Here is a 7,368-nt window from a genome sequence, read left to right as displayed (position 1 = left end):
AGAATCCAATATTCAGTTCCCATTTTTTTCAGGAGTGTGTTGCTTATTCTCTCCCACTTTTGACTCTCCATTTTCTCCCTCAGATCATCTCTATTTCCTCCCTCCCCCTTCTCTTCCCAATCCAATTCTGTGAATCTCTGTGGGTGTCTGGGCTACGGAGAACACTCTGGGATCAGACAACTTCGTAGAGCTGTCTCTCTCCTCTTGACTCCCCCTTGTTCTCCTCCTGCTCATCTCTATCTCCCTCCTCCCTCTCCTCTTCTTCATGTAACTCTGTGAACCTCTCTGGGTGTCCCTCATGGGGGAAAATCTTTTCACCATTAACCTAGAAGCTTTATTATCAGTGCTATATAGTTGGAGAAGTCCTGAGATTACTGGAAGAATAGAACTGAAACCCAGAGGCAGGAGACTTAAGCCCAAAACCTGCGAACACCAGAAAACTCCTGACTACACGGAATATTAAGTAATAAGAGACCATCCAAAAGCCTCAATACCTACACTGAAACCAACCACCACCCAAGAGCCAGTAAGTTTCAGAGCAAGACATACCACACAAATTCTCCAGCAACGCAGGAACATAGCCCTGAGCATCAATATACAGGCTGCCCAAAGTCACACTTAACACATAGACCCATCTCAAAACTCATTACTGGGCACGCCATTGCACTCCAGAGAGAAGAAATCCAGTTCCACGCACCAGAACACGAACGCGAGCTTCCCTAACCAGGAAACCTTGACAAGCCAATCATCTAACACCACCCACTGGGTAAAACCTCCACAATAAAAAGGAACCACAGACCTCCAGAATACAGAAAGGCCATTCCAGACACAGCAATCTAAACAAGATGAAAAGGCAGAGAAATACCCAACAGGTAAAGGAACATTAAAAACGCCCACCAAGTCAAACAAAAGAGGAGGAGATAGGGAATCTACCTGAAAAAGAATTTAGAATAATGATAATAAAAATGATCCAAAATCTTGAAAGCAAAATGGAGTTACAGATAAATAGCCTGGAGACAAAGATTGAGAAGATGCAAGAAATGTTTAATAAAGACCTAGTAGAAATAAAAAAGAGTCAATTAAAAATGAATAATGCAATACATGAGATCAAAAACACTCTGGAGGGAAACAAGAGTAGAATAATGGAGACAGAAGATAGGATAAGTGAGGTAGAAGACAAAATGGTGGAAATAAATGAAGCAGAGAGGGAAAAAGAAAAAAGAATAAAAAGAAATGAGGACAACCTCAGACACCTCTGGGACAATGTGAAACGCCCCAAGATTCGAATCATAGGAATCCCAGAAGAAGAAGACAAAAAGAAAGGCCATGAGAAAATACTCGAGGAGATAATAGATGAAAACTTCCCTAAAATGGGGAAGGAAATAGTCACCCAAGTCCAAGAAACCCAGGGAGTCCCAAACAGGATAAACCCAAGGCAAAACACCCCAAGACACATATTAATCAAATTAACAAATATAAAACACAACAAATATTAAAAGCAGCAAGGGAGAAACAACAAATAACACACAAAGGGATTCCCATAAGGATAACAGCTGATCTATCAATAGAAACCCTTCAGGCCAGAAGAGAATGGCAGGACATACTTCAAGTAATGAAAGATAATAACCTACAACCTAGATTACTGTACCCAGCAAGGATCTCATTCAGATATGAAGGAGAATTCAAAACCTTTACAGACAAGCGAAAGCTGAGAGAATTCAGCACCACCAAACCAGCTCTTCAACAAATGCTAAATGATCTTCTCTAGACAGGAAATGCAGAAACGTTGTATAAACGTGAACCCAAAACAACAAAGTAAATGGCAACAGGACCACACCTATCAATAATTACCTTAAATTTAGATGGGTTGAATGCCCCAACCAAAAGACAAAGACTGGCTGAATGGATACAAAAACAAGACCCCTATATATGCTGTCTACAAGAGACCCACCTCAAAACAAGAGATACATACAGACTAAAAGTGAAGGGCTGGAAAAAAATATTTCACCCAAACGGAGACCAAAAGAAAACAGGAGCCGCAATACTCATATCAGATAAAATTGACTTTCAAATAAAGGATGTGAAAAGAGACAAAGAAGAACACTACATAATGATCAAAGGATCAATCCAAGAAGAAGATATAACAATTATATATGCACCCAACATAGGAGCACCACAATATGTAAGGCAAACCTTAACGAGTATGAAAGAGGAAATTAACAGTAACACAATAATAGTGGGAGACTTTAATACCCCACTCACGACTATGGATAGATCAACTAAACAGAAAATTAACAAGGAAACACAAACTTTAAATGACACAATGGGCCAGCTAGACCTAATTGATATTCACCCCAAAACAATCAATTTCACCTTTTTCTCAAGTGCACACGGAACCTTCTCCAGAATAGATCACATCCTTGGCAATAAATCTGGTCTTGGAAAATTCAAAAAAATTGAAATCATTCCAGTCATCTTTTCTGACCACAGTGCAGTAAGATTAGATCTCAATTACAGGAAAAAAAATGTTAAAAATTCAAACATATGGAGGCTAAATAACATGCTTCTGAGTAACCAACAAATCATAGAAGAAATCAAAAAAGAAATCAAAATATGTATAGAAATGAATGAAAATGAAAAGACAACAACCCAAAACCTATGGGACACTGTAAAAGCAGTGCTAAGGGGAAGGTTCATAGCATTACAGGCCTACCTCAAGAAACAAGAAAAAAGCCAAATAAATAACCTAACTCTACACCTAAAGCAACTAGAGAAGGAAGAAATGAAGCACCCCAGGGTTAATAGAAGGAAAGAAATCTTAAAAATTAGGGCAGAAATAAATGCAAAAGAAACTAAAGAGACCATAGCAAAAATCAACAAAACTAAAAGCTGGGTTTTTGAAAAAATAAACAAAATTGACAAACCATTAGCAAGACTCATTAAGAAATAAAGAGAGAAGAAACAAATTAACAAAATTAGAAATGAAAATGGAGAGATCACAACAAGACAACACTGAAATACAAAGGATCATAAGATACTACTACCAGCAGCTCTTTGCCAATAAAATGACAACTTGGAAGAAATGGACAAATTCTTAGAAAAGTATAACTTTCCAAAACTGAACCAGGAAGAAATAGAAGATCTTAACAGACCCATCACAAGCAAGGAAATCGAAACTGTAATCAGAAATCTTCCAGCAAACAAAAGCCCAGGACCAGATGGCTTCACAGCTGAATTCTACCAAAAATTTAGAGAAGAGCTAACACCTATCCTACTCAAACCCTTCCAGAAAACTGCAGAAGAAGGTAAACTTCCAAACTCATTCTATGAGGCCACCATCACCCTAATTCCAAAACCAGACAAAGATGCCACAAAAAAAGAAAACTACAGGCCAATATCACTGATGAACATAGTGCAAAAATCCTTAACAAAATTCTAGCAAACAGAATCCAACAACATATTAAAAAAAATCATACACCATGACCAAGTGGGCTTTATCCCAAGAATGCAAGGATTCAATATTCATAAATCAATCAATGTAATACACCACATTAACAAACTGAAAGATAAAAACCATATGATTATCTCAATAGATGCAGAGAAAGCCTTTGACAAAATTCAACACCCATTTATGATTAAAACTCTCCAGAAAGCAGGAATAGAAAGAACATACCTCAACATAATAAAAGTTATATATATGACAAACCCACAGCAAGTATTACCCTCAATGGTGAAAAATTGAAAGCATTTCTCTTGAAATCAGGAACAAGACAAGGGTGCCCACTCTCACCACTACTATTCAACATAGTTTTGGAAGTTTTGGCCACAACAATCAGAGCAGAAAAAGAAGTAAAAGGAATCCAGATAGGAAAAGAAGAAGTGAAACTCTCGCTCTTTGTAGATGACATGATCCTCTACATAGAAAACCCTAAACACTCTACCAGAAAATTACTAGAGCCAACCAACGAATATAGTAAAGTTACAGGCTATAAAATTAACACACAGAAATTCCTTGCATTCCTATACACTAACCATGAGAAAACAGAAAGAGAAATTAAGGAAACAATACCATTCACCATTGCAACAAAAAGAATAAAATACTTAGGAGTATATCTACGTAAAGAAACAAAAGACCTATACATAGAAAACTGTAAAACACTGATGAAAGAAATCAAAGAGGACACAAACAGATGGAGAAATATACAGTGTTCATGGATTGGAAGAATCAATATTGTCAAAATGGCTATACTACCCAAGGCAATCTATAGATTCAATGCAATCCTTATCAAGCTACCAACGGTATTTTTCACAGAACTAGAACAAATAATTTCACAGTTTGTATGGAAATACAAAAAACCTCGAATAGCCAAAGTAATCTTGAGAAAGAAGAATGAAACTGGAGGAATCAACCTGCCTCACTTCAGACTCTACTACAAAGCCACAGTCATCAAGACAGTATGGTGCTGGCACAAAGACAGAAATATAGATCAATGGAACAGAATAGAAAGCCCAGAGATAAATCCACAAACCTATAGACACCTAATCTTCGACAAACGAGGCAAGGATATACAATGGAAAAAAGACAACCTCTTTAACAAGTGGTGCTGGGAAAACTGCTCAACCACTTGTAAAAGAATGAAACTAGAACACTTTCTAACACCATACACAAAAATAAACTCAAAATGGATTAAAGATCTAAATGTAAGACCAGAAACTATAAAACTCCTAGAGGAGAACATAGGCAAAACACTCTCTGACATGAATCACAGCAGGATCCTCTATGACCCACCTCCCAGAATATTGGAAATAAAAGCAAAACTAAACAAATGGGACCTAATGAAACTTAAAAGCTTTTGCACAACAAAGGAAACTATAAGCAAGGTGAAAAGACAGCCCTCAGATTGGGAGAAAATAATAGCAAATGAAGCAACAAAGGATTAATCTCAAAAATATACAAGCAACTCCTGCAGCTCAATTCCAGAAAAATAAATGACCCAATCAAAAAATAGGCCAAAGAACTAAACAGACAGTTCTCCAAAGAAAACATACAGATAGCTAACAAACACATGAAGAGATGCTCAACATCACTCATTATCAGAGAAATGTAAATCAAAACCAGAATGAGGTACCATTACACACCAGTCAGGATGGCTGCTATCCAAAAGTCTATAAGCAATAAATGCTGGAGAGGGTGTGGAGAAAAGGGAACCCTCTTACACTGTTGGTGGGAATGCAAACTAGTACAGCCGCTATGGAGAACAGTGTGGAGATTTCTTAAAAAACTGGAAATAGAACTGCCATATGACCCAGCAATACCATTTCTAGGCATACACACTGAGGAAACCAGATCTGAAAGAGACACATGCATCCCAATGTTCATCGCAGCACTGTTTATAATAGCCAGGGCATGGAAGCAGCCTAGATGCCCATCAGCAGATGAATGGATAAGGAAGCTGTGGTACATATACACCATGGAATATTACTCAGTCATTAGAAATAATTCATTTGAATCAGTTCTAATGAGATGGATGAAACTGGAGCCCATTATACAGAGTGAAGTAAGCCAGAAAGATAAAGACCATTACAGCATACTAACACATATATATGGAATTTAGAAAGATGGTAATGATAACCCTATATGCAAAACAGAAAAAGAGAAGTACACAGAAGTACAGAACAGACTTCTGGATTCTGTGGGAGAAGGCGAGGGTGGGATGTTTTGAGAGAACAGCATGTATATTATCTAAAGTGAAACAGATCACCAGCCCAGGTTGGATGCATGAGACAAGTGCTCGGTCCTGGTGCACTGGGAAGACCCAGAGGAATCGGGTGGAGAGGGAGGTGCAAGGGGGGATCGGGATGAGGAATACATGTAACTCTATGGCTGATTCATGTCAATGTATGACAGAACCCACTACAATATTATAAAGTAATTAGCCTCCAACTAATAAAAAAAAAAAAAAAAAAAAAAAGACTATGGTTTTTCCAGTGGTCATATATGGATGTGAGAGTTGGACTATAAAGAAAGCTGAGTGCCAAAGAATTGATGCTTTTGAACTGTGGTGTTGGAGAAGATTCTTGAGTGCCTTGGACAGCAAGGAGATCCAACCAGTTCATCCTGGAGGAGATCAGTCCTGGGTGTTCATTGGAAGGACTGATGAAGCTGAAACTCCAATACTTTGGGCACCTGATGCCAAGAGCTGATTAATTTGAAAAGACCCTGATGCTGGGAAAGATTGAGGACAGGAGGAGAAGGGGACAACAGAGGATGAAATGGTTGGATGGCATCACCAACTCAGTGTACATGGGTTTGGGTGGACTCTGAGAGTTGGTGATGGACAGGGAGGCCTGGCATTCTGCGATTAGTGGGGTTGCAAGGAGTCGGACACGACTGAGCGACTGAAGTGAACTGATTCTGCCGTAAGAAAGGAAATCCTGCCGTTTGCAGCAACATGTACGAACCATGTTTACAGGCATTATGCTCAGTGGAGTAAGTCAGACAGAGAAACACAAATACCATATGCTATCACTTCTACATGGAGTCTAAAAAAAAAACTTACAGAAACAGAGAGCAGATTGGTGGATGGGCTGTTAAATGCATGAAATTGGTGAAGGGAGTCAAAAAGTACAGTCTTTCCAGTTATGAAAAAGTCCCCAGGATGTAACTTGCAGCACGGTGACTATAGCAGAAAGAAAAGTGTTAGTCGCTCAGTCGTGTCCGACTCTTTGTGACCCCATGGACTGTGCCCGCCAGGCTCCTCTGTCCATTGGATTCTCCAGGCAAGAATACTGGAGGGGGTTGCCCTTCCTTTCTCCAGGGGATCTTCCCAACCCAGGCATTGAACCCAGGTCTCCCGCATTGTGGGCAGATTCTTTACCGTCTGAGCCACAAGCCACTAGGGAAGCCCGCCATGCCCTTTTCCAGGGGATCTTCCTGACCCAGGGATCGAACCCTGGTCTCCTGCATTGCAGGCAGATTCTTTAACATCTCAGCCACCAGGGAAGCCCCAGAGGGGACATTGTGGCTGCATGGGCCGGGGATCAAATCTGTGCCTCCTTCGTGGCAGGCAAGAATTCTACTACTGACCCACCCATGCACTGCTTAACAATACTATATTGCCTGTTTGAAAATTGCTAAGAGTAGTTCTTAAAAGTTCTCATTACAAGAAAAAAAGTTTGTAACTATGACTGGTGATGGATGTTAACTAAACTTGCGGTGATCATTTTACAATGCATACAAATAGGGACTCATAGTGCTGTGTTTCTGAAACGTATATAATGTGATATGTCAGTTATACCTCAATAAAATTAAGTAAGTAAATAACTCGTAAGAAAATTGAAGCCTCGTCATCTGAACAGACTGCCAAG

Source organism: Muntiacus reevesi, chromosome 16, assembly GCF_963930625.1.
Source record: "Muntiacus reevesi chromosome 16, mMunRee1.1, whole genome shotgun sequence".
In the NCBI taxonomy this organism is placed as follows: domain Eukaryota; kingdom Metazoa; phylum Chordata; class Mammalia; order Artiodactyla; family Cervidae; genus Muntiacus; species Muntiacus reevesi.
This window is presented reverse-complemented; position numbering follows the sequence as displayed.